This window comes from Leuresthes tenuis, unplaced genomic scaffold, assembly GCF_036924035.1.
Source record: "Leuresthes tenuis unplaced genomic scaffold, fLeuTen1.0.hap1 SCAF_1, whole genome shotgun sequence".
In the NCBI taxonomy this organism is placed as follows: domain Eukaryota; kingdom Metazoa; phylum Chordata; class Actinopteri; order Atheriniformes; family Atherinopsidae; genus Leuresthes; species Leuresthes tenuis.
Window position 1 is genome coordinate 41,138,316 of NW_027325355.1, and position 22,705 is coordinate 41,161,020.

General features: G+C 47.5%; 2 non-coding genes and 50 pseudogenes across 2 annotated transcripts; all 52 read right to left on the reverse strand.

Annotated features, from left to right (window-relative positions):
* Positions 1-2,179: 2,179 nt before the first annotated feature.
* Positions 2,180-2,298, reverse strand: LOC140319657 (5S ribosomal RNA; annotated as a pseudogene).
* A 275-nt stretch (positions 2,299-2,573) lies between these two features.
* On the reverse strand, positions 2,574-2,692 carry LOC140293341 (5S ribosomal RNA; annotated as a pseudogene).
* Positions 2,693-2,961: 269 nt separating this feature from the next.
* Positions 2,962-3,080, reverse strand: LOC140297980 (5S ribosomal RNA). The gene has a single exon (XR_011913668.1). It is a non-coding gene; the product is annotated as a 5S ribosomal RNA (ribosomal RNA).
* Positions 3,081-3,349: 269 nt separating this feature from the next.
* On the reverse strand, positions 3,350-3,468 carry LOC140283840 (5S ribosomal RNA; annotated as a pseudogene).
* Positions 3,469-3,737: 269 nt separating this feature from the next.
* Positions 3,738-3,856, reverse strand: LOC140288677 (5S ribosomal RNA; annotated as a pseudogene).
* Positions 3,857-4,128: 272 nt separating this feature from the next.
* LOC140297816 (5S ribosomal RNA) lies at positions 4,129-4,247 on the reverse strand (annotated as a pseudogene).
* A 272-nt stretch (positions 4,248-4,519) lies between these two features.
* LOC140283918 (5S ribosomal RNA) lies at positions 4,520-4,638 on the reverse strand (annotated as a pseudogene).
* Positions 4,639-5,298: 660 nt separating this feature from the next.
* Positions 5,299-5,417, reverse strand: LOC140301391 (5S ribosomal RNA; annotated as a pseudogene).
* Positions 5,418-5,686: 269 nt separating this feature from the next.
* Positions 5,687-5,805, reverse strand: LOC140296416 (5S ribosomal RNA; annotated as a pseudogene).
* Positions 5,806-6,074: 269 nt separating this feature from the next.
* On the reverse strand, positions 6,075-6,193 carry LOC140317413 (5S ribosomal RNA; annotated as a pseudogene).
* Positions 6,194-6,462: 269 nt separating this feature from the next.
* On the reverse strand, positions 6,463-6,581 carry LOC140291647 (5S ribosomal RNA; annotated as a pseudogene).
* A 269-nt stretch (positions 6,582-6,850) lies between these two features.
* LOC140300802 (5S ribosomal RNA) lies at positions 6,851-6,969 on the reverse strand (annotated as a pseudogene).
* A 269-nt stretch (positions 6,970-7,238) lies between these two features.
* LOC140292546 (5S ribosomal RNA) lies at positions 7,239-7,357 on the reverse strand (annotated as a pseudogene).
* A 269-nt stretch (positions 7,358-7,626) lies between these two features.
* On the reverse strand, positions 7,627-7,745 carry LOC140293137 (5S ribosomal RNA; annotated as a pseudogene).
* A 269-nt stretch (positions 7,746-8,014) lies between these two features.
* On the reverse strand, positions 8,015-8,133 carry LOC140291198 (5S ribosomal RNA; annotated as a pseudogene).
* Positions 8,134-8,401: 268 nt separating this feature from the next.
* LOC140296935 (5S ribosomal RNA) lies at positions 8,402-8,520 on the reverse strand (annotated as a pseudogene).
* Positions 8,521-8,789: 269 nt separating this feature from the next.
* Positions 8,790-8,908, reverse strand: LOC140292547 (5S ribosomal RNA; annotated as a pseudogene).
* Positions 8,909-9,177: 269 nt separating this feature from the next.
* Positions 9,178-9,296, reverse strand: LOC140293138 (5S ribosomal RNA; annotated as a pseudogene).
* Positions 9,297-9,565: 269 nt separating this feature from the next.
* Positions 9,566-9,684, reverse strand: LOC140291200 (5S ribosomal RNA; annotated as a pseudogene).
* Positions 9,685-9,952: 268 nt separating this feature from the next.
* Positions 9,953-10,071, reverse strand: LOC140281832 (5S ribosomal RNA; annotated as a pseudogene).
* Positions 10,072-10,340: 269 nt separating this feature from the next.
* Positions 10,341-10,459, reverse strand: LOC140317347 (5S ribosomal RNA; annotated as a pseudogene).
* Positions 10,460-10,728: 269 nt separating this feature from the next.
* Positions 10,729-10,847, reverse strand: LOC140292548 (5S ribosomal RNA; annotated as a pseudogene).
* A 269-nt stretch (positions 10,848-11,116) lies between these two features.
* On the reverse strand, positions 11,117-11,235 carry LOC140293139 (5S ribosomal RNA; annotated as a pseudogene).
* Positions 11,236-11,504: 269 nt separating this feature from the next.
* Positions 11,505-11,623, reverse strand: LOC140298955 (5S ribosomal RNA; annotated as a pseudogene).
* A 269-nt stretch (positions 11,624-11,892) lies between these two features.
* LOC140317358 (5S ribosomal RNA) lies at positions 11,893-12,011 on the reverse strand (annotated as a pseudogene).
* Positions 12,012-12,280: 269 nt separating this feature from the next.
* Positions 12,281-12,399, reverse strand: LOC140292549 (5S ribosomal RNA; annotated as a pseudogene).
* A 269-nt stretch (positions 12,400-12,668) lies between these two features.
* On the reverse strand, positions 12,669-12,787 carry LOC140293140 (5S ribosomal RNA; annotated as a pseudogene).
* A 269-nt stretch (positions 12,788-13,056) lies between these two features.
* On the reverse strand, positions 13,057-13,175 carry LOC140291201 (5S ribosomal RNA; annotated as a pseudogene).
* Positions 13,176-13,443: 268 nt separating this feature from the next.
* Positions 13,444-13,562, reverse strand: LOC140296936 (5S ribosomal RNA; annotated as a pseudogene).
* A 268-nt stretch (positions 13,563-13,830) lies between these two features.
* LOC140281839 (5S ribosomal RNA) lies at positions 13,831-13,949 on the reverse strand (annotated as a pseudogene).
* Positions 13,950-14,218: 269 nt separating this feature from the next.
* LOC140305482 (5S ribosomal RNA) lies at positions 14,219-14,337 on the reverse strand (annotated as a pseudogene).
* Positions 14,338-14,606: 269 nt separating this feature from the next.
* Positions 14,607-14,725, reverse strand: LOC140293141 (5S ribosomal RNA; annotated as a pseudogene).
* A 269-nt stretch (positions 14,726-14,994) lies between these two features.
* Positions 14,995-15,113, reverse strand: LOC140291203 (5S ribosomal RNA; annotated as a pseudogene).
* A 268-nt stretch (positions 15,114-15,381) lies between these two features.
* Positions 15,382-15,500, reverse strand: LOC140281845 (5S ribosomal RNA; annotated as a pseudogene).
* Positions 15,501-15,769: 269 nt separating this feature from the next.
* On the reverse strand, positions 15,770-15,888 carry LOC140300036 (5S ribosomal RNA; annotated as a pseudogene).
* A 272-nt stretch (positions 15,889-16,160) lies between these two features.
* Positions 16,161-16,279, reverse strand: LOC140295853 (5S ribosomal RNA; annotated as a pseudogene).
* A 268-nt stretch (positions 16,280-16,547) lies between these two features.
* Positions 16,548-16,666, reverse strand: LOC140291650 (5S ribosomal RNA; annotated as a pseudogene).
* A 269-nt stretch (positions 16,667-16,935) lies between these two features.
* On the reverse strand, positions 16,936-17,054 carry LOC140293093 (5S ribosomal RNA; annotated as a pseudogene).
* A 269-nt stretch (positions 17,055-17,323) lies between these two features.
* LOC140300803 (5S ribosomal RNA) lies at positions 17,324-17,442 on the reverse strand (annotated as a pseudogene).
* A 269-nt stretch (positions 17,443-17,711) lies between these two features.
* On the reverse strand, positions 17,712-17,830 carry LOC140292551 (5S ribosomal RNA; annotated as a pseudogene).
* Positions 17,831-18,099: 269 nt separating this feature from the next.
* LOC140293142 (5S ribosomal RNA) lies at positions 18,100-18,218 on the reverse strand (annotated as a pseudogene).
* A 269-nt stretch (positions 18,219-18,487) lies between these two features.
* Positions 18,488-18,606, reverse strand: LOC140291204 (5S ribosomal RNA; annotated as a pseudogene).
* Positions 18,607-18,874: 268 nt separating this feature from the next.
* Positions 18,875-18,993, reverse strand: LOC140296937 (5S ribosomal RNA; annotated as a pseudogene).
* Positions 18,994-19,259: 266 nt separating this feature from the next.
* On the reverse strand, positions 19,260-19,378 carry LOC140298326 (5S ribosomal RNA). The gene has a single exon (XR_011913984.1). It is a non-coding gene; the product is annotated as a 5S ribosomal RNA (ribosomal RNA).
* Positions 19,379-19,644: 266 nt separating this feature from the next.
* On the reverse strand, positions 19,645-19,763 carry LOC140297395 (5S ribosomal RNA; annotated as a pseudogene).
* A 269-nt stretch (positions 19,764-20,032) lies between these two features.
* Positions 20,033-20,151, reverse strand: LOC140300433 (5S ribosomal RNA; annotated as a pseudogene).
* A 269-nt stretch (positions 20,152-20,420) lies between these two features.
* LOC140300254 (5S ribosomal RNA) lies at positions 20,421-20,539 on the reverse strand (annotated as a pseudogene).
* Positions 20,540-20,808: 269 nt separating this feature from the next.
* Positions 20,809-20,927, reverse strand: LOC140291100 (5S ribosomal RNA; annotated as a pseudogene).
* Positions 20,928-21,194: 267 nt separating this feature from the next.
* On the reverse strand, positions 21,195-21,313 carry LOC140292449 (5S ribosomal RNA; annotated as a pseudogene).
* Positions 21,314-21,579: 266 nt separating this feature from the next.
* On the reverse strand, positions 21,580-21,698 carry LOC140291211 (5S ribosomal RNA; annotated as a pseudogene).
* Positions 21,699-21,967: 269 nt separating this feature from the next.
* LOC140299828 (5S ribosomal RNA) lies at positions 21,968-22,086 on the reverse strand (annotated as a pseudogene).
* Positions 22,087-22,355: 269 nt separating this feature from the next.
* On the reverse strand, positions 22,356-22,474 carry LOC140299854 (5S ribosomal RNA; annotated as a pseudogene).
* Between the last annotated feature and the right edge of the window lie 231 nt (positions 22,475-22,705).

The following is a 22,705-nucleotide window of genomic DNA, read 5'->3' on the forward strand; positions in this document are numbered from 1 at the left end:
GGTCCTCCGGGGTGGGATGGGGTTGGGTTGAGTGGGGTTGGGCGGGGTGGGTACCTTCTGGGGGTACAGTAGCTCCCGGAATATGGTCGCTGCAAGCCCCGAGCCTGGTGGACATCAGGCCCTCCTGCCCTGTGCTGGGTCCCAGGTAGCGGGGGTGCCTATTGCAGCCAGGCCCTGGCTTCCCTCTCTGGGGGAGACTAGCTCTCCCAGTGTATATCCCCATACCCTCTCCCTTTTGGCTCCTGTACACAGCACACACTCACACATGAAGGGTTTTGGGGGGCGTGTGTGTTCTGTGGGGTGTAGTGGATGGGGCCACGTAGGTGGTCCCCTTGGCTGCACTCTGCAGTTCCCCGCCCCTGTTTTAATTACACCTTAGACATCACTACTTATCAAACACACACACACACATTAGGTCTTGGGGGGTGGTTGCACTGAGTGGCATCTGGTGGACGGGGCTCTTTGGGTATGTAGGCTGCCCAGAGGGCCGCGCTCCCAGTTCTACAAGGTTGGCTGCCCCTCAATTTTAATCGCTCACTATTAGAAAATATTGAAGAGCCAGAAGGGTGAGGGGAGGGGTCTTCTCACACCCCTGCTTCCTGGTTGCTGCTCGGGAAGGAGTGGCCAGGAGGAATTAATTATTCTGCTGGTTCAGGGTCTGTGGTGGCTGGGGGGCTGCTGGCCCCATGGTGTGCCCACTGTGCTAGACCCCAGCGGAGTCAAGGGAGGGATGACGTGTGGATGTATGGGACGTGAAAGTGTGTGTGGTGATGATTGGGCCTGGGTCTGGGACTTGCTGTCGCCTGGCCTGCCTGTGCTTCTCCCAATGGGGGGGCGGCGTTGCCTCTCCCCACTCCTCGCGACTTCACCCACCTGTGGGCACGTCTTGACTGCCAGGGCTCTTGGCCAGGGGCACTGGGGCAGGCGCTGACCCACTGCGTGGCTGTCTGGGGCGCTTGGCCCTCCCGGGTATTGGGTGGGGCCTCTGCCGGGGGGTTTTGGGGCGCTCGGGCTCCTGGGGCCGGGTCCGGTGCACGGCCCATGTCTGGGCGGCTGGGGCCTGGTGGGGTCGGTGGGCTGTTGCCCCTGGCTCCCGGGCGCCTCTGCCCTATGCTTATGGGGGCTCTGTCCGGGGGCTTCCACTGCTGTCTTCTGGGTGGATGCGTGGTTGTCCCTGCGGTGGGCATCCTGGGTTCTGTGCTCCGTGGGGGCTGCTGGTGGCCTGGGTCTTGTGGGCCTCTCTGCCTGTTTCTGATTGCTTGGGGGGGCTGTGGATTGTGGCCGTGTACACTTATACACTCATAAGTAAGAACGGTTATCATGTAGGTCCTGTGCCATGGGTGTTGCATGTTCTCACACACACACACACACACACAATACACATTCATTAGTCCAGTAGCAGTTGATGTATTACCATGTCGCCTCAGGTCATCTATATGCACAGTTGTGTTGTATGCGATTGCCACTACTTGTGCTTGTTTTTGTTTGTTTGTGTGTTTGTTTTTTCTCTGCTTGTTTGCATGGTCCTCGCAGTGTTATGTATCGCAAAGAAAACTATTCTCATGAACTGGAAAGCGAAAAACAGTCTGTGTATTAAGCAGTTTAGAAATGTTGTTTTAGATTATATTAGCATGGAAACAATGTCTGCCTCCTCAAAACATCAATTGGCTGAATTTCATTCTCTCTGGTCCCCGCTGATTAGCTTTATCACATAGTGGTGGTGGTGGGTTGCTGTCCCGTCGCTCTGGGCGGTTGGGTGTGTGCTGGGGGGGGCTGTGTGGCTTTGGGCGTCTGGTGGTCTCTCGGGTCGTGGGGACCGGGTTGGTCATTGCTGGGGGGGACTGTGTGTCGGGCTTGGAGGGCAGTTTTGGGGGCTTGCGGGTGGGGCTGTTTTGCTGTGTGGGGCGGGGTCCCTTAGGGGCCTTGGGGTGGTGGCTGCTAAGTACTGGAATCATACACTTCCTCTATGTAACCAGATAATTGCAGAGAAAGGCTGATGTGTAGTGGGCATATCATCTTCTCTGATGTGATCATTCTCTCCAGCTGAAACTGAGACTCTCAGATCACTTCGTGTCTGCCAACAAAGCAGCAGCAGCTGAAGATGACCAACTTCCTCATGTGTCACAGGGTGATCAGACGTTGCAACAAAAGACATGCAGGTGGTCGAGAGAAGACAAAAAGCTTATAGCACCTGGTATTCCCAAGCGGTCTCCCATTTAAGTACTAACCAGGCCCAACACTGCTTGGCTTCTGAGATCAGACGAGGTCAGACATATTCAGGGTGGTTTGGCCGTAAGCAACAATCTCTGTGACAAATGTGCATTACATAGGTACTGGAATCATACGGTCCCTCTATGTAACCAGATAATTGCAGAAAAAAGCTGACTTGTAGTGGGCACATCTTCTTCCCTGACGTGATTATTCTCTGCAGCTGAAACTGAGACTCTCAGATCACTTCGTGTCTGCCAACAAAGCAGCAGCAGCAGCAGCTGAAGATGACCAACTTCCTCATGTGTCACAGGGTGATCAGACGTTGCAACAAAAGACATGCAGGTGGTAGAGAGAATAGAAAAAGCTTACAGCACCTGGTATTCCCAGACAGTCTACCATCCAAGTACTAACCAGGCCGAAACCTGCTTGGCTTCCGAGATCAGACGAGGTTGGGCATATTCAGGGTGGTGTGGCCGTAAGCAACCATAACTGTGACAAATGTGCATTATATAGGTACTGGAATCATACAGTTCCTCTATGTAACCAGATAATTGCAGAGAAAGGCTGATGTGTAGTGGGCACATCTTCTTCGCTGATGTGATTATTCTCTGCAGCTGAAACTGAGACTCTCAGATCACTTCGTGTCTGCCAACAAAGCAGCAGCAGCTGAAGATGACCAACTTCTTCATGTGTCACAGAGTGATCAGACGTTGCAACAAAAGACATGCAGGTGGTAGAAAAAAGAGAAAAAGCTTACAGCACCTGGTATTCCCAGGCGGTCTCCCACCCAAGTACTAACCAGGCCCAACCCTGCTTGGCTTCCGAGATCAGACGAGGTCAGGCAAATTCAGGGTGGTGTGGCCGTAAGTAACAATGTCTGTGACAAATGTGCATTATATAAGTACAGGAATCATACGGTTCCTCTATGTAACCAGATAATTGCTGAGAAAGGCTGATGTGTAGTGGGCATATCATCTTCTCTGATGTGGTCATTCTCTGCAACTTAAACTGAGACTCTCAGATTACCTCATGTCTGCCAACAAAGCAGCAGGAGCTGAAGATGACCAACTTCCTCATGTGTCACAGGGTGATCAGACGTTGCAACAAAAGACATGCAGGTGGTAGAGAGAAGACAAAAAGCTTACAGCACCTGGTATTCCCAAGCAGTCTCCCATTTAAGTACTAACCAGGCCCAACCCTACTTGGCTTCCGAGATCAGACGAGGTCTGTCATGTTCAGGGTGGTGTGGCCGTAAGCAACAACGTCTGTGACAAATGTGCATTATATAGGTACTGGAATCATATGGTTCCTCTATGTAACCAGATAATTGCAGAGAAAAGCTGACTTGTAGTGGGCACATCTTCTTCCCTGACGTGATTATTCTCTGCAGCTGAAACTGAGACTCTCAGATTACTTCGTGTCTGCCAACAAAGCAGCAGCAGCTGAAGATGACCAACTTCCTCATGTGTCACAGGGTGATCAGACGTTGCAACAAAAGACATGCAGGTGGTAGAGAGAAGAGAAAAAGCTTACAGCACCTGGTATTCCCAAGCAGTCTCCCATCTAAGTACTAACCAGGCCCAACCGTGCTTGGCTTCCGAGATCGGACAAGGTTGGATATGTTCAGGGTGGTGTGGCCGTAAGCAACAAAGTCTGTGACAAATGTGCATTATATAGGTACTGGAATCATACAGTTCCTCTATGTAACCAGATAATTGCCGAGAAAGGCTGATGTGTAGTGGGCATATCTTCTTCCCTGATGTGATTATTCTCTCCAGCTGAAACTGAGACTCTCAGATCACTTTGTGTCTGCCAACAAAGAAGCAGCAGCAGCTGAAGATGACCAACTTCCTCATGTGTCACAGGGTGATCAGACGTTGCAACAAAAGACATGCAGGTGGTAGAGAGAAGAGAAAAAGCTTACAGCACCTGGTATTCCCAAGCAGTCTCCCATCCAAGTACTAACCAGGCCCAAACCTGCTTGACTTCCAAGATCAGACGAGGTCGGGCTTATTCAGGGTGGTGTGGCCGTAAGCAACAATATCTGTGACAAATGTGCATTATATAGGTACTGGAATCATACACTTCCTCTATGTAACCAGATAATTGCCGAGAAAGGCTGACTTGTAGTGGGCACATCTTCTTCCCTGATGTGATTATTCTCTGCAGCTGAAACTGAGACTCTCAGATCACTTTGTGTCTGCCAACAAAGCAGCAGCAGCAGCTGAAGATGACCAACTTCCTCATGTGTCACAGGAGGATCAGACATTGCCACAAAAGACATGAAGGTGGTAGAGAGTAGAGAAGAAGCTTACAGCACCTGGTATTCCCAAGTGGTCTCCCATCCAAGAACTAACCAGGCCCAACCCTGCTTGGCTTCCGAGATCAGACAAGGTCAGGCATGTTCCGGGTGGTGTGGCCGTAAGAAGCAATGTCTCTGACAAATGTGCATTATATAGGTACTGGAATCATACGGTTCCTCTATGCAACCAGATAATTGCCGAGAAAGGCTGATGTGTAGCGGGTAAATCATCTTCTCTGATGTGATCATTCTCTGCAACTGAAACTGAGAATCTCAGATCACTTCATGTCTGCCAACAAAGCAGCAGCAGCTGAAGATGACCAACTTCCTCATGTGTCACAGGGTGGTCAGACGTTGCAACAAAAGACATTCAGGTGGTCCAGAGAAGAGAAAAAGCTTACAGCACCTGGTATTCCCAAGCAGTCTCCCATTGAAGTACGAACCAGACCCAACCCTGCTTGGCTTCCAGGATAAGACAAGGTGAGGCTTATTCAGGGTGGTGTGGCGGTAAGCAACAATATTTGTTACAAATGTGAATTATATAGGTACTGGAATCATACACTTCCTCTATGAAACCAGATAATTGCCGAGAAAGGCTGATGTGTAGTGGGCATATCATCTTCTCTGATGTGATCATTCTCTTCAGCTGAAACTGAGACTCTCAGATCACTTCGTGTCTGCCAACAAAGCAGCAGCAGCAGCTGAAGATGACCAACTTCCTCATGTGTCACAGGGTGATCAGACGTTGCAACAAAACACATGCAGGTGGTAGAGAGAAGAGAAAAAGCTTACAGCACCTGGTATTCCCAAGCGGTCTCCCACCCAAGTACTAACCAGGCCCAACACTGCTTGGCTTCCGAGATCAGACGAGGTCAGGCAAATTCAGGGTGGTGTGGCCGTAAGTAACAATGTCTGTGACAAATGTGCATTATATAAGTACAGGAATCATACGGTTCCTCTATGTAACCAGATAATTGATGAGAAAGGCTGATGTGTAGTGGGCACATCTTCTTCCCTGACGTGATTATTCTCTTCAGCTGAAACTGAGACTCTCAGATCACTTCGTGTGTGCTAACAAAGCAGCAGCAGCTGAAGATGACCAACTTCCTCATGTGTCACAGGGCGATCAGACATTGCAACAAAAGACATGTAGGTGGTAGAGAGAAGAGAAAAAGCTTACAGCACCTGGTATTCCCAAGCGGTGTCCCATCAAAGTACTAACCAGGCCAAGCCCTCCTTGGCTTCCGAGATCAGACAAGGTCAGACATATTCAGGGTGGTTTGGCCGTAAGTAACAATCTCCGTGACAAATGTGCATTATATAGGCAATGGAATCATACACTTCTTCTATGTAACCAGATAATTGCAGAGAAAGGCTGACTTGTAGTGGGCACATCTTCTTCCCTGATGTGATTATTCTCTTCAGCTGAAACTGAGACTCTCAGATCACTTCGTGTCTGCCAACAAAGCAGCAGAAGCTGAAGATGACCAACTTCCTCATGTGTCACAGGGTGATCAGACGTTGCAACAAAAGACATGCAGGTGGTATAGAGAAGAGAAAAAGCTTAAGGCACCTGGTATTCCCAAGTGGTCTCCCGTTCAAGTACTAACCAGGCCCAACCCTGCTTGGCTTCCAAGATCAGACGAGGTCGGGCTTATTCAGGGTGGTGTGGCCGTAAGCAACAATATCGGTGACAAATGTGCATTATATAGGTACTGGAATCATACAGTTCCTCTATGTAACCAGATAATTGCCGAGAAAAGCTGATAAGTAGTGGGCACATCTTCTTCCCTGACGTGATTATTCTCTCGAGCTGAAACTGAGACTCTCAGATCACTTTGTGTCTGCCAACAAAGCAGCAGAAGCTGAAGATGACCAACTTCCTCATGTGTCACAGGGTGATCAGACATTGCAACAAAAGACATGCAGGTGGTAGAGAGAAGAGAAAAAGCTTACAGCACCTGGTGTTCCCAAGCTGTCTCCCATCCAAGTACTAACCAGGTACAACCCTGTTTGGCGTCCGAGATCAGACGAGTTCGGGCTTATTCAGGGTGGTGTGGCCGTAAGCAACAATGTCTCTGACAAATGTGCATTATATAGGTACTGGAATCATACGGTTCCTCTATGCAACCAGATAATTGCCGAGAAAGGCTGATGTGTAGCGGGCAAATCATCTTCTCTGATGTGATAATTCTCTGCAACTGAAACTGAGACTCTCAGATCACTTTGTGTCAGCCAACAAAGCAGCAGAAGCTGAAGATGACCAACTTCCTCATGTGTCACAGGGTGATCAGACGTTGCAACAAAAGACATGCAGGTGGTATAGAGAAGAGAAAAAGCTTAAGGCACCTGGTATTCCCAAGTGGTCTCCCGTTCAAGTACTAACCAGGCCCAACCCTGCTTGGCTTCCGAGATCAGACGAGGTCGGGCTTATTCAGGGTGGTGTGGCCGTAAGCAACAATATCGGTGACAAATGTGCATTATATAGGTACTGGAATCATACAGTTCCTCTATGTAACCAGATAATTGCCGAGAAAAGCTGATAAGTAGTGGGCACATCTTCTTCCCTGACGTGATTATTCTCTCGAGCTGAAACTGAGACTCTCAGATCACTTTGTGTCTGCCAACAAAGCAGCAGAAGCTGAAGATGACCAACTTCCTCATGTGTCACAGGGTGATCAGACATTGCAACAAAAGACATGCAGGTGGTAGAGAGAAGAGAAAAAGCTTACAGCACCTGGTGTTCCCAAGCTGTCTCCCATCCAAGTACTAACCAGGTACAACCCTGTTTGGCGTCCGAGATCAGACGAGGTCGGGCTTATTCAGGGTGGTGTGGCCGTAAGCAACAATGTCTCTGACAAATGTGCATTATATAGGTACTGGAATCATACGGTCCCTCTATGCAACCAGATAATTGCCGAGAAAGGCTGATGTGTAGCGGGCAAATCATCTTCTCTGATGTGATCATTCTCTGCAACTGAAACTGAGACTCTCAGATCACTTTGTGTCAGCCAACAAAGCAGCAGAAGCTGAAGATGACCAACTTCCTCATGTGTCACAGGGTGATCAGACGTTGCAACAAAAGACATGCAGGTGGTATAGAGAAGAGAAAAAGCTTAAGGCACCTGGTATTCCCAAGTGGTCTCCCGTTCAAGTACTAACCAGGCCCAAACCTGCTTTGCTTCTGAGATCAGATGAGGTTGGGCATATTCAGGGTGGTGTGGCCGTAAGCAACCATAACTGTGACAAATGTCTATTATATAGGTACTGGAATCATACAGTTCCTCTATGTAACCAGATAATTGCCGAGAAAAGCTGATGTGTAGTGGGCACATCTTCTTCCCTGACGTGATTATTCTCTCGAGCTGAAACTGAGACTCTCAGATCACTTTGTGTCTGCCAACAAAGCAGCAGAAGCTGAAGATGACCAACTTCCTCATGTGTCACAGGGTGATCAGACGTAGCAACAAAAGACACGCAGGTGGTAGAGAGAAGAGAAAAAGCTTACAGCACCTGGTATTCCCAAGCAGTCTCCCACCCAAGTACTAAGCAGGCCCAATCCTGCTTGGCTTCCGAGATCAGACGAGGTCAAGCATATTGAGGGTGGTGTGGCCGTAAGCAACAATGTCTGTGACAAATGTGCATTATATAGGTACTGGAATCATACGGTTCCTCTATGTAACCAGAAATTGCTGAGAAAGGCTGATGTGTAGTGGGCACATCTTCTTCCCTGACGTGATTATTCTCTGAAGCTGAAACTGAGACTCTCAGATCACTTCGTGTCTGCCAACAAAGCAGCAGCAGCTGAAGATGACCAACTTCTTCACGTGTCACAGGGTAATCAGAGGTTGCAACAAAAGACATGCAGCTGGTAGAGAGGATAGAAAACGCTTAAAGCACCTGGTATTCCCAAGCAGACTCCCATCCAAGTACTAACAAGGACCAACCCTGCTTGGCTTCCGAGATCAGACGAGGTAGGGCTTATTCAGGGTGGTGTGGCCGTAAGCAACAATAACTGTGACAAATGTGCATTATATAAGTACTGGAATCATACACTTCCTCTATGTAACCAGATAATTGCTGAGAAAGGCTGACTTGTAGTGGGCACATCTTCTTCCCTGATGTGATTATTCTCTGCAGCTGAAACTGAGACTCTCAGATCACTTTGTGTCTGCCAACAAAGCAGCAGAAGCTGAAGATGACCAACTTCCTCATGTGTCACAGGGTGATCAGACATTGCAACAAAAGACATGCAGGTGGTAGAGAGAAGAGAAAAAGCTTACAGCACCTGGTGTTCCCAAGCTGTCTCCCATCCAAGTACTAACCAGGTACAACCCTGTTTGGCGTCCGAGATCAGACGAGGTCGGGCTTATTCAGGGTGGTGTGGCCGTAAGCAACAATGTCTCTGACAAATGTGCATTATATAGGTACTGGAATCATACGGTTCCTCTATGCAACCAGATAATTGCCGAGAAAGGCTGATGTGTAGCGGGCAAATCATCTTCTCTGATGTGATCATTCTCTGCAACTGAAACTGAGACTCTCAGATCACTTTGTGTCAGCCAACAAAGCAGCAGAAGCTGAAGATGACCAACTTCCTCATGTGTCACAGGGTGATCAGACGTTGCAACAAAAGACATGCAGGTGGTATAGAGAAGAGAAAAAGCTTAAGGCACCTGGTATTCCCAAGTGGTCTCCCGTTCAAGTACTAACCAGGCCCAAACCTGCTTTGCTTCTGAGATCAGATGAGGTTGGGCATATTCAGGGTGGTGTGGCCGTAAGCAACCATAACTGTGACAAATGTCTATTATATAGGTACTGGAATCATACAGTTCCTCTATGTAACCAGATAATTGCCGAGAAAAGCTGATGTGTAGTGGGCACATCTTCTTCCCTGACGTGATTATTCTCTCGAGCTGAAACTGAGACTCTCAGATCACTTTGTGTCTGCCAACAAAGCAGCAGAAGCTGAAGATGACCAACTTTCTCATGTGTCACAGGGTGATCAGACGTTGCAACAAAAGACATGCAGGTGGTAGAGAGAAGAGAAAAAGCTTACAGCACCTGGTATTCCCAAGCAGTCTCCCACCCAAGTACTAAGCAGGCCCAATCCTGCTTGGCTTCCGAGATCAGACGAGGTCAAGCATATTGAGGGTGGTGTGGCCGTAAGCAACAATGTCTGTGACAAATGTGCATTATATAGGTACTGGAATCATACGGTTCCTCTATGTAACCAGAAATTGCTGAGAAAGGCTGATGTGTAGTGGGCACATCTTCTTCTCTGATGTGATTATTCTCTCCAGCTGAAACTGAGACTCTCAGATTACCTCATGTCTGCCAACAAAGCAGCAGGAGCTGAAGATGACCAACTTCCTCATGTGTCACAGGGTGATCAGACGTTGCAACAAAAGACATGCAGGTGGTCGAGAGAAGACAAAAAGCTTACAGCTCCTGGTATTCCCAAGCGGTCTCCTATTTAAGTACTAACCAGGCCCAACCCTCCTTGGCTACCGAGATCAGACGAGGTCGGGCATGTTCAGGGTGGTGTGGCCGTAAGCAGCAATGTCTGTGACAAACGTGCATTATATAGGTACTGGAATCATACGGTTCCTCTATGTAACCAGATAATTGCCGAGAAAGGCTGACTTGTAGTGGGCAAATCTTCTTCCCTCATGTGATCATTCTCTGCAGCTGAAACTGAGACTCTCAGATCACTTCGTGTCTGCCAACAAAGCAGCAGCAGCTGAAGATGACCACCTTCCTCATGTGTCACAGGGTGATCAGACGTTGCAACAAAAGACATGCAGGTGGTCGAGAGAAGAGAAAAAGCTTACAGCACCTGGTATTCCCAAGAGGTCTTCCATCCAAGTACTAACCACGCCCAACCCTCCTTGGCTTCCGAGATCAGACGAGGTCGGGCTTATTCAGGGTGGTGTGGCCGTAAGCAACAATATCGGTGACAAATGTGCATTATATAGGTACTGGAATCATACAGTTCCTCTATGTAACCAGATAATTGCCGAGAAAAGCTGATAAGTAGTGGGCACATCTTCTTCCCTGACGTGATTATTCTCTCGAGCTGAAACTGAGACTCTCAGATCACTTTGTGTCTGCCAACAAAGCAGCAGAAGCTGAAGATGACCAACTTCCTCATGTGTCACAGGGTGATCAGACATTGCAACAAAAGACATGCAGGTGGTAGAGAGAAGAGAAAAAGCTTACAGCACCTGGTGTTCCCAAGCTGTCTCCCATCCAAGTACTAACCAGGTACAACCCTGTTTGGCGTCCGAGATCAGACGAGGTCGGGCTTATTCAGGGTGGTGTGGCCGTAAGCAACAATGTCTCTGACAAATGTGCATTATATAGGTACTGGAATCATACGGTTCCTCTATGCAACCAGATAATTGCCGAGAAAGGCTGATGTGTAGCGGGCAAATCATCTTCTCTGATGTGATCATTCTCTGCAACTGAAACTGAGACTCTCAGATCACTTTGTGTCAGCCAACAAAGCAGCAGAAGCTGAAGATGACCAACTTCCTCATGTGTCACAGGGTGATCAGACGTTGCAACAAAAGACATGCAGGTGGTATAGAGAAGAGAAAAAGCTTAAGGCACCTGGTATTCCCAAGTGGTCTCCCGTTCAAGTACTAACCAGGCCCAAACCTGCTTTGCTTCTGAGATCAGATGAGGTTGGGCATATTCAGGGTGGTGTGGCCGTAAGCAACCATAACTGTGACAAATGTCTATTATATAGGTACTGGAATCATACAGTTCCTCTATGTAACCAGATAATTGCCGAGAAAAGCTGATGTGTAGTGGGCACATCTTCTTCCCTGACGTGATTATTCTCTCGAGCTGAAACTGAGACTCTCAGATCACTTTGTGTCTGCCAACAAAGCAGCAGAAGCTGAAGATGACCAACTTCCTCATGTGTCACAGGGTGATCAGACGTTGCAACAAAAGACATGCAGGTGGTAGAGAGAAGAGAAAAAGCTTACAGCACCTGGTATTCCCAAGCAGTCTCCTATTTAAGTACTAACCAGGCCCAACCCTCCTTGGCTACCGAGATCAGACGAGGTCGGGCATGTTCAGGGTGGTGTGGCCGTAAGCAGCAATGTCTGTGACAAACGTGCATTATATAGGTACTGGAATCATACGGTTCCTCTATGTAACCAGATAATTGCCGAGAAAGGCTGACTTGTAGTGGGCAAATCTTCTTCCCTCATGTGATCATTCTCTGCAGCTGAAACTGAGACTCTCAGATCACTTCGTGTCTGCCAACAAAGCAGCAGCAGCTGAAGATGACCACCTTCCTCATGTGTCACAGGGTGATCAGACGTTGCAACAAAAGACATGCAGGTGGTCGAGAGAAGAGAAAAAGCTTACAGCACCTGGTATTCCCAAGAGGTCTTCCATCCAAGTACTAACCACGCCCAACCCTCCTTGGCTTCCGAGATCAGACGAGGTCGGGCTTATTCAGGGTGGTGTGGCCGTAAGCAACAATATCGGTGACAAATGTGCATTATATAGGTACTGGAATCATACAGTTCCTCTATGTAACCAGATAATTGCCGAGAAAAGCTGATAAGTAGTGGGCACATCTTCTTCCCTGACGTGATTATTCTCTCGAGCTGAAACTGAGACTCTCAGATCACTTTGTGTCTGCCAACAAAGCAGCAGAAGCTGAAGATGACCAACTTCCTCATGTGTCACAGGGTGATCAGACATTGCAACAAAAGACATGCAGGTGGTAGAGAGAAGAGAAAAAGCTTACAGCACCTGGTGTTCCCAAGCTGTCTCCCATCCAAGTACTAACCAGGTACAACCCTGTTTGGCGTCCGAGATCAGACGAGGTCGGGCTTATTCAGGGTGGTGTGGCCGTAAGCAACAATGTCTCTGACAAATGTGCATTATATAGGTACTGGAATCATACGGTTCCTCTATGCAACCAGATAATTGCCGAGAAAGGCTGATGTGTAGCGGGCAAATCATCTTCTCTGATGTGATCATTCTCTGCAACTGAAACTGAGACTCTCAGATCACTTTGTGTCAGCCAACAAAGCAGCAGAAGCTGAAGATGACCAACTTCCTCATGTGTCACAGGGTGATCAGACGTTGCAACAAAAGACATGCAGGTGGTATAGAGAAGAGAAAAAGCTTAAGGCACCTGGTATTCCCAAGTGGTCTCCCGTTCAAGTACTAACCAGGCCCAAACCTGCTTTGCTTCTGAGATCAGATGAGGTTGGGCATATTCAGGGTGGTGTGGCCGTAAGCAACCATAACTGTGACAAATGTCTATTATATAGGTACTGGAATCATACAGTTCCTCTATGTAACCAGATAATTGCCGAGAAAAGCTGATGTGTAGTGGGCACATCTTCTTCCCTGACGTGATTATTCTCTCGAGCTGAAACTGAGACTCTCAGATCACTTTGTGTCTGCCAACAAAGCAGCAGAAGCTGAAGATGACCAACTTCCTCATGTGTCACAGGGTGATCAGACGTTGCAACAAAAGACATGCAGGTGGTAGAGAGAAGAGAAAAAGCTTACAGCACCTGGTATTCCCAAGCAGTCTCCCACCCAAGTACTAAGCAGGCCCAATCCTGCTTGGCTTCCGAGATCAGACGAGGTCAAGCATATTGAGGGTGGTGTGGCCGTAAGCAACAATGTCTGTGACAAATGTGCATTATATAGGTACTGGAATCATACGGTTCCTCTATGTAACCAGAAATTGCTGAGAAAGGCTGATGTGTAGTGGGCACATCTTCTTCCCTGACGTGATTATTCTCTGAAGCTGAAACTGAGACTCTCAGATCACTTCGTGTCTGCCAACAAAGCAGCAGCAGCTGAAGATGACCAACTTCTTCACGTGTCACAGGGTAATCAGAGGTTGCAACAAAAGACATGCAGCTGGTAGAGAGGATAGAAAACGCTTAAAGCACCTGGTATTCCCAAGCAGACTCCCATCCAAGTACTAACAAGGACCAACCCTGCTTGGCTTCCGAGATCAGACGAGGTAGGGCTTATTCAGGGTGGTGTGGCCGTAAGCAACAATGTCTGTGACAAATGTGCATTATATAGGTACTGGAATCATACGGTTCCTCTATGTAACCAGAAATTGCTGAGAAAGGCTGATGTGTAGTGGGCACATCTTCTTCTCTGATGTGATTATTCTCTCCAGCTGAAACTGAGACTCTCAGATTACCTCATGTCTGCCAACAAAGCAGCAGGAGCTGAAGATGACCAACTTCCTCATGTGTCACAGGGTGATCAGACGTTGCAACAAAAGACATGCAGGTGGTCGAGAGAAGACAAAAAGCTTACAGCTCCTGGTATTCCCAAGCGGTCTCCTATTTAAGTACTAACCAGGCCCAACCCTCCTTGGCTACCGAGATCAGACGAGGTCGGGCATGTTCAGGGTGGTGTGGCCGTAAGCAGCAATGTCTGTGACAAACGTGCATTATATAGGTACTGGAATCATACGGTTCCTCTATGTAACCAGATAATTGCCGAGAAAGGCTGACTTGTAGTGGGCAAATCTTCTTCCCTCATGTGATCATTCTCTGCAGCTGAAACTGAGACTCTCAGATCACTTCGTGTCTGCCAACAAAGCAGCAGCAGCTGAAGATGACCACCTTCCTCATGTGTCACAGGGTGATCAGACGTTGCAACAAAAGACATGCAGGTGGTCGAGAGAAGAGAAAAAGCTTACAGCACCTGGTATTCCCAAGAGGTCTTCCATCCAAGTACTAACCACGCCCAACCCTCCTTGGCTTCCGAGATCAGACGAGGTCGGGCATGTTCAGGGTGGTGTGGCCGTAAGCAACAATGTCTCTGACAAATGTGCATTATATAGGTACTGGAATCATACGGTTCCTCTATGCAACCAGATCATTTCCGAGAAAGGCTGATGTGTAGTGGGCACATCTTCTTCCCTGACGTGATTATTCTCTGCAGCTGAAACTGAGACTCTCAGATCACTTTGTGTCTGCCAACAAAGCAGCAGCAGCTGAAGATGACCAACTTCCTCATGTGTCACAGGGTGATCAGACGTTGCAAGAAAAGACATGCAGGTGGTATAGAGAAGAGAAAAAGCTTAAGGCACCTGGTATTCCCAAGTGGTCTCCCGTTCAAGTACTAACCAGGCCCAAACCTGCTTTGCTTCTGAGATCAGATGAGGTTGGGCATATTCAGGGTGGTGTGGCCGTAAGCAACCATAACTGTGACAAATGTCTATTATATAGGTACTGGAATCATACAGTTCCTCTATGTAACCAGATAATTGCCGAGAAAAGCTGATGTGTAGTGGGCACATCTTCTTCCCTGACGTGATTATTCTCTCGAGCTGAAACTGAGACTCTCAGATCACTTTGTGTCTGCCAACAAAGCAGCAGAAGCTGAAGATGACCAACTTTCTCATGTGTCACAGGGTGATCAGACGTTGCAACAAAAGACATGCAGGTGGTAGAGAGAAGAGAAAAAGCTTACAGCACCTGGTATTCCCAAGCAGTCTCCCACCCAAGTACTAAGCAGGCCCAATCCTGCTTGGCTTCCGAGATCAGACGAGGTCAAGCATATTGAGGGTGGTGTGGCCGTAAGCAACAATGTCTGTGACAAATGTGCATTATATAGGTACTGGAATCATACGGTTCCTCTATGTAACCAGAAATTGCTGAGAAAGGCTGATGTGTAGTGGGCACATCTTCTTCTCTGATGTGATTATTCTCTCCAGCTGAAACTGAGACTCTCAGATTACCTCATGTCTGCCAACAAAGCAGCAGGAGCTGAAGATGACCAACTTCCTCATGTGTCACAGGGTGATCAGACGTTGCAACAAAAGACATGCAGGTGGTCGAGAGAAGAAAAAAAGCTTACAGCTCCTGGTATTCCCAAGCGGTCTCCTATTTAAGTACTAACCAGGCCCAACCCTCCTTGGCTACCGAGATCAGACGAGGTCGGGCATGTTCAGGGTGGTGTGGCCGTAAGCAGCAATGTCTGTGACAAACGTGCATTATATAGGTACTGGAATCATACGGTTCCTCTATGTAACCAGATAATTGCCGAGAAAGGCTGACTTGTAGTGGGCAAATCTTCTTCCCTCATGTGATCATTCTCTGCAGCTGAAACTGAGACTCTCAGATCACTTCGTGTCTGCCAACAAAGCAGCAGCAGCTGAAGATGACCACCTTCCTCATGTGTCACAGGGTGATCAGACGTTGCAACAAAAGACATGCAGGTGGTCGAGAGAAGAGAAAAAGCTTACAGCACCTGGTATTCCCAAGAGGTCTTCCATCCAAGTACTAACCAGGCCCAAACCTGCTTGGCTTCCGAGATCAGACGTGGTCAGGCATATTCAGGGTGGTGTGGCCGTAAGCAACAATATCTGTGACAAATGTGCATTATATAAGTACTGGAACCATACACTTCCTCTATGTAACCAGATAATTGCCGAGAAAGGCTAACTTGTAGTGGGCACATCTTCTTCCCTGATGTGATTATTCTCTGCAGCTGAAACTGAGACTCTCAGATCACTTCGTGTCTGCCAACAAAGCAGCAGCAGCTGCTGAAGATGACCAACTTCCTCATGTGTCACAGGATGATCAGACGTTGCAACAAAAGACATGCAGGTGGTAGAGAGAAGAGAAGAAGCTTACAGCAACTGGTATTCCCAAGCGGACTCCCATCCAAGTACTAACCAGGACCAACCGTGCTATAATTCCGAGATCAGACAAGGTCGGGCATGTTCAGGGTGGTGTGGCCGTAAGCAACAATGTCTCTGACAAATGTGCATTATATAGGTACTGGAATCATACGGTTCCTCTATGTAACCAGAAATTGCTGAGAAAGGCTGATGTGTAGTGGGCACATCTTCTTCTCTGATGTGATTATTCTCTCCAGCTGAAACTGAGACTCTCAGATTACCTCATGTCTGCCAACAAAGCAGCAGGAGCTGAAGATGACCAACTTCCTCATGTGTCACAGGGTGATCAGACGTTGCAACAAAAGACATGCAGGTGGTCGAGAGAAGACAAAAAGCTTACAGCTCCTGGTATTCCAAAGCGGTCTCCTATTTAAGTACTAATCAGGCCCAACCCTCCTTGGCTACCGAGATCAGACGAGGTCGGGCATGTTCAGGGTGGTGTGGCCGTAAGCAGCAATGTCTGTGACAAACGTGCATTATATAGGTACTGGAATCATACGGTTCCTCTATGTAACCAGATAATTGCAGAGAAAGGCTGACTTGTAGTGGGCAAATCTTCTTCCCTCATGTGATCATTCTCTGCAGCTGAAACTGAGACTCTCAGATCACTTCGTGTCTGCCAACAAAGCAGCAGCAGCTGAAGATGACCACCTTCCTCATGTGTCACAGGGTGATCAGACGTTGCAACAAAAGACATGCAGGTGGTCGAGAGAAGAGAAAAAGCTTACATCACCTGGTATTCCGAAGTGGTCTCCCAACCAAGTACTAACCACGCCCAACCCTGCTTTTCTTCCAAGATCAGACGAGGTCAGGTATATTCAGGGTGGTGCGGCCGTAAGCAACAATAGCTGTGACAAATGTAAATTATATAGGTACTGGAATCATACACTTCTTCTATGTAACCAGATAATTGCAGAGAAAGGCTGACTTGTAGTGGGCACATCTTCTTCCCTGATGTGATTATTCTCTTCAGCTGAAACTGAGACTCTCAGATCACTTCGTGTCTGCCAACAAAGCAGCAGAAGCTGAAGATGACCAACTTCCTCATGTGTCACAGGGTGATCAGACGTTGCAACAAAAGACATGCAGGTGGTATAGAGAAGAGAAAAAGCTTAAGGCACCTGGTATTCCCAAGTGGTCTCCCGTTCAAGTACTAACCAGGCCCAACCCTGCTTGGCTTCCGAGATCAGACGAGGTCGGGCTTATTCAGGGTGGTGTGGCCGTAAGCAACAATATCGGTGACAAATGTGCATTATATAGGTACTGGAATCATACAGTTCCTCTATGTAACCAGATAATTGCCGAGAAAAGCTGATAAGTAGTGGGCACATCTTCTTCCCTGACGTGATTATTCTCTCGAGCTGAAACTGAGACTCTCAGATCACTTTGTGTCTGCCAACAAAGCAGCAGAAGCTGAAGATTACCAACTTCCTCATGTGTCACAGGGTGATCAGACATTGCAACAAAAGACATGCAGGTGGTAGAGAGAAGAGAAAAAGCTTACAGCACCTGGTGTTCCCAAGCTGTCTCCCATCCAAGTACTAACCAGGTACAACCCTGTTTGGCGTCCGAGATCAGACGAGGTCGGGCTTATTCAGGGTGGTGTGGCCGTAAGCAACAATGTCTCTGACAAATGTGCATTATATAGGTACTGGAATCATACGGTTCCTCTATGCAACCAGATAATTGCCGAGAAAGGCTGATGTGTAGCGGGCAAATCATCTTCTCTGATGTGATCATTCTCTGCAACTGAAACTGAGACTCTCAGATCACTTTGTGTCAGCCAACAAAGCAGCAGAAGCTGAAGATGACCAACTTCCTCATGTGTCACAGGGTGATCAGACGTTGCAACAAAAGACATGCAGGTGGTATAGAGAAGAGAAAAAGCTTAAGGCACCTGGTATTCCCAAGTGGTCTCCCGTTCAAGTACTAACCAGGCCCAAACCTGCTTTGCTTCTGAGATCAGATGAGGTTGGGCATATTCAGGGTGGTGTGGCCGTAAGCAACCATAACTGTGACAAATGTCTATTATATAGGTACTGGAATCATACAGTTCCTCTATGTAACCAGATAATTGCCGAGAAAAGCTGATGTGTAGTGGGCACATCTTCTTCCCTGACGTGATTATTCTCTCGAGCTGAAACTGAGACTCTCAGATCACTTTGTGTCTGCCAACAAAGCAGCAGAAGCTGAAGATGACCAACTTCCTCATGTGTCACAGGGTGATCAGACGTTGCAACAAAAGACATGCAGGTGGTAGAGAGAAGAGAAAAAGCTTACAGCACCTGGTATTCCCAAGCAGTCTCCCACCCAAGTACTAAGCAGGCCCAATCCTGCTTGGCTTCCGAGATCAGACGAGGTCAAGCATATTGAGGGTGGTGTGGCCGTAAGCAACAATGTCTGTGACAAATGTGCATTATATAGGTACTGGAATCATACGGTTCCTCTATGTAACCAGAAATTGCTGAGAAAGGCTGATGTGTAGTGGGCACATCTTCTTCCCTGACGTGATTATTCTCTTCAGCTGAAACTGAGACTCTCAGATCACTTCGTGTCTGCCAACAAAACAGCAGCAGCTGAAGATGACCAACTTCTTCACGTGTCACAGGGTAATCAGAGGTTGCAACAAAAGACATGCAGCTGGTAGAGAGGATAGAAAACGCTTAAAGCACCTGGTATTCCCAAGCAGACTCCCATCCAAGTACTAACAAGGACCAACCCTGCTTGGCTTCCGAGATCAGACGAGGTAGGGCTTATTCAGGGTGGTGTGGCCGTAAGCAACAATAACTGTGACAAATGTGCATTATATAAGTACTGGAATCATACACTTCCTCTATGTAACCAGATAATTGCTGAGAAAGGCTGACTTGTAGTGGGCACATCTTCTTCCCTGATGTGATTATTCTCTGCAGCTGAAACTGAGACTCTCAGATCACTTTGTGTCTGCCAACAAAGCAGCAGAAGCTGAAGATGACCAACTTCCTCATGTGTCACAGGGTGATCAGACGTTGCAACAAAAGACATGCAGGTGATAGAGAGACAAGAAGCTTACAGCACCTGGTTTTCCCAAGCGGTCTCCCATCAAAGTACTAACCAGGCCCAACCCTGTTTGGCGTCCGAGATCAGACGAGGTCGGGCTTATTCAGGGTGGTGTGGCCGTAAGCAACAATGTCTCTGACAAATGTGCATTATATAGGTAAAGGAATCATACGGTTCCTCTATGTAACCAGATAATTGCCGAGAAAGGCTGATATGTAGTGGGCACATCTTGTTCCCTGACGTGATAATTCTCTCCAGCTGAAAATGAGACTCTCAGATCACTTCGTGTCTGCCAACAAAGCAGCAGCTGAAGATGACCAACTTCCTCATGTGTCACAGGGTGATCAGACGTTGCAACAAAAGACATGTAGTTGGTAGAGAGAAGAGAAAAAGCTTACAGCACCTGGTATTCCAAAGCGGTCTCCCATCCAAGTACTAACCATGCCCAACCCTGCTTTGCTTCCGAGATCAGACAAGGTCGGGCATATTCAGGGTGGTGTGGCCGTAAGCAACAATAGCTGTGACAAATTTGCATTATATAGGCACTGGAATCATACACTTCCTCTATGTAAACAGATAATTGCCGAGAAAGGCTGACTTGTAGTGGTTACATCTTCTTCCCTGATGTGATTATTCTCTGCAGCTGAAACTGAGACTCTCAGATCACTTCCTGTCTTCCAACAAAGCAGCAGCAGCTGAAGATGACCAACTTCCTCATGTGTCACAGGGTGATCAGACGTTGCAACAAAAGACATGCAGGTGGTAGAGAGAAGAGAAGAAGCTTACAGCACCTCGTATTCCCAAGCGGTCTCCCATCCAAGTACTAACCAGTCCCAACCCTGCTTGGCTTCCGAGATCAGACGAGGTCGGGCATATTCAGGGCGGTGTGGCCGTAAGCGACAATTTCTGTGACAAATGTGCATTATATAGGTAATGGAGTCATACGGTTCCTCTATGTAACCAGATAATTGCCGAGAAAGGCTGATGTGTAGTGGGCACATCTTGTTCCCTGACGTGATAATTCTCTCAAGCTGAAAATGAGACTCTCAGATCACTTTGTGTCTGCCAACAAAGCAGCAGCAGCTAAAGATGACCAACTTCCTCATGTGTCACAGGGTGATCAGACGTTGCAACAAAAGACATGCAGGTGGTAGAGAGAAGAGAAAAAGCTTACAGCACCTGGTATTCCCAAGCGGTCTCCCATCCAAGTACTAATCAGGCCCCACCCTGCTTGTCTTCCGAGATCAAATGAGGTCGGACATGTTCAGGGTGGTGTGGCCGTAAGGATCAATGTCTGTGACAAATGTGCATTATATATGTACTGGAATCATACGGTTCCTCTATGTAACCAGATAATTGCCGAGAAAGGCTGATGTGTAGTGGGCACATCTTCTTCCCTGACGTGATAATTCTCACCAGCTGAAACTGAGAATCTCAGATCACTTCGTGTCTTCCAACAAAGCAGCAGCAGCTGAAGATGACCAACTTCCTCATGTGTCACAGAGTGATCAGACGTTGCAACAAAAGACATGCACGTGGTAGAGAGAAGAGAAAAAGCTTAGAGCACCTGGTATTCCCAAGCGGTCTCCAATCCAAGTACTAATCAGGCCCAACCATGCTTGGCGTCCGAGATCAGACGAGGTCGGGCATGTTCAGGGTGGTGTGGCCGTAAGCAACAATGTCTGTGACAAATGTGCATTATATAGGTACTGGAATCATACGGTTCCTCTATGTAACCAGATAATTGCAGAGAAAGGCTGATGTGTAGTGGGCACATCTTCTTCCCTGACATGATCTTTTTCCAGCTGAAACTGAGACTCTCAGATCACTTCCTGTCTTCCAACAAAGCAGCAGCAGCTGAAGATGACCAACTTCCTCATGTGTCACAGGGTGATCAGACGTTGCAACAAAAGACATGCAGGTGGTCGAGAGAAGAGAATAAGGTTGAGGCACCTGGTATTCCCAAGCGGTCTCCCAATAAAGTACTAACCAGGCCCAACCCTGCTTGGCTTCCGAGATCAGACGAGGTCGGGCTTATTCAGGGTGGTGTGGCCGTAAGAAACAATATTTGTGACAAATGTGCATTATATAGGTACTGGAATCATACACTTCCTCTATGTAACCAGATAATTGCAGAAAAAAGCTGACTTGTAGTGGGCACATCTTGTTCCCTGACGTGATAATTCTCTCCAGCTGAAAATGAGACTCTCAGTTCACTTCGTGTCTGCCAACAAAGCAGCAGCTGAAGATGACCAACTTCCTCATGTGTCACAGGGTGATCAGACGTTGCAACAAAAGACATGCAGGTGGTAGAGAGAAGAGAAAAAGCTTACAGCACCTGGTATTCCCAAGCAGTCTCCCATCCAAGTACTAACCAGGCCCAAACCTGCTTGGCTTTCGAGATCAGACGAGGTCTGGCATATTCAGGGTGGTTTGGTCGTAAACGAAAATGTCTGTGACAAATGTTTATTATATAGGTACTGGAATCATACGGTTCCTCTATGCAACCAGATAATTGCCGAGAAAGGCTGATGTGTAGCGGGCATATCATCTTCTCTGATGTGATTATTCTCTCCAGCTGAAACTGAGACTCTCAGATCACTTCGTGTTTGCCAACAAAGCACCAGCAACTGAAGATGACCAACTTCCTCATGTGTCACAGGGTGATCAGACGTTGCAACAAAAGACATGCAGGTGGTTGAGAGAAGAGAAAAAGCTTACAGCACCTGGTATTCCCAAGCGGTCTCCCACCCAAGTACTAACCAGGCCCAACACTGCTTGGCTTCCGAGATCAGACGAGGTCAGGCAAATTCAGCGTGGTGTGGCCGTAAGTAACAATGTCTGTGACAAATGTGCATTATATAAGTACAGGAATCATACGGTTCCTCTATGTAACCAGATAATTGATGAGAAAGGCTGATGTGTAGTGGAAACATCTTCTTCCCTGACGTGATTATTCTCTTCAGCTGAAACTGAGACTCTCAGATCACTTCGTGTTTGCCAACAAAGCAGCAGAAGCTGAAGATCATCAACTTCCTCATGTGTCACAGGGTGATCAGACGTTGCAACAAAAGACATGCAGGTGGTTGAGAGAAGAGAAAAAGCTTACAGCACCTGGTATTCCCAAGCGGTCTCCCATCCAAGTACTAAACAGGCACAACCCTGCTTGGCTTCCGAGATCAGACGAGGTCGGGTATATTCAGGGTGGTTTGGCCGTAAGGGACAATGTCTGTGACAAATGTGCATTATATAGGTACTGGAATCATACGGTTCCTCTATGCAACCAAATAATTGCAGAGAAAAGCTGACTTGTAGTGGGCACATCTTCTTCTCTGATGTGATTATTCTCTCCAGCTGAAACTGAGACTCTCAGATTACCTCATGTCTGCCAAGAAAGCAGCAGGAGCTGAAGATGACCAACTTCCTCATGTGTCACAGGGTGATCAGACGTT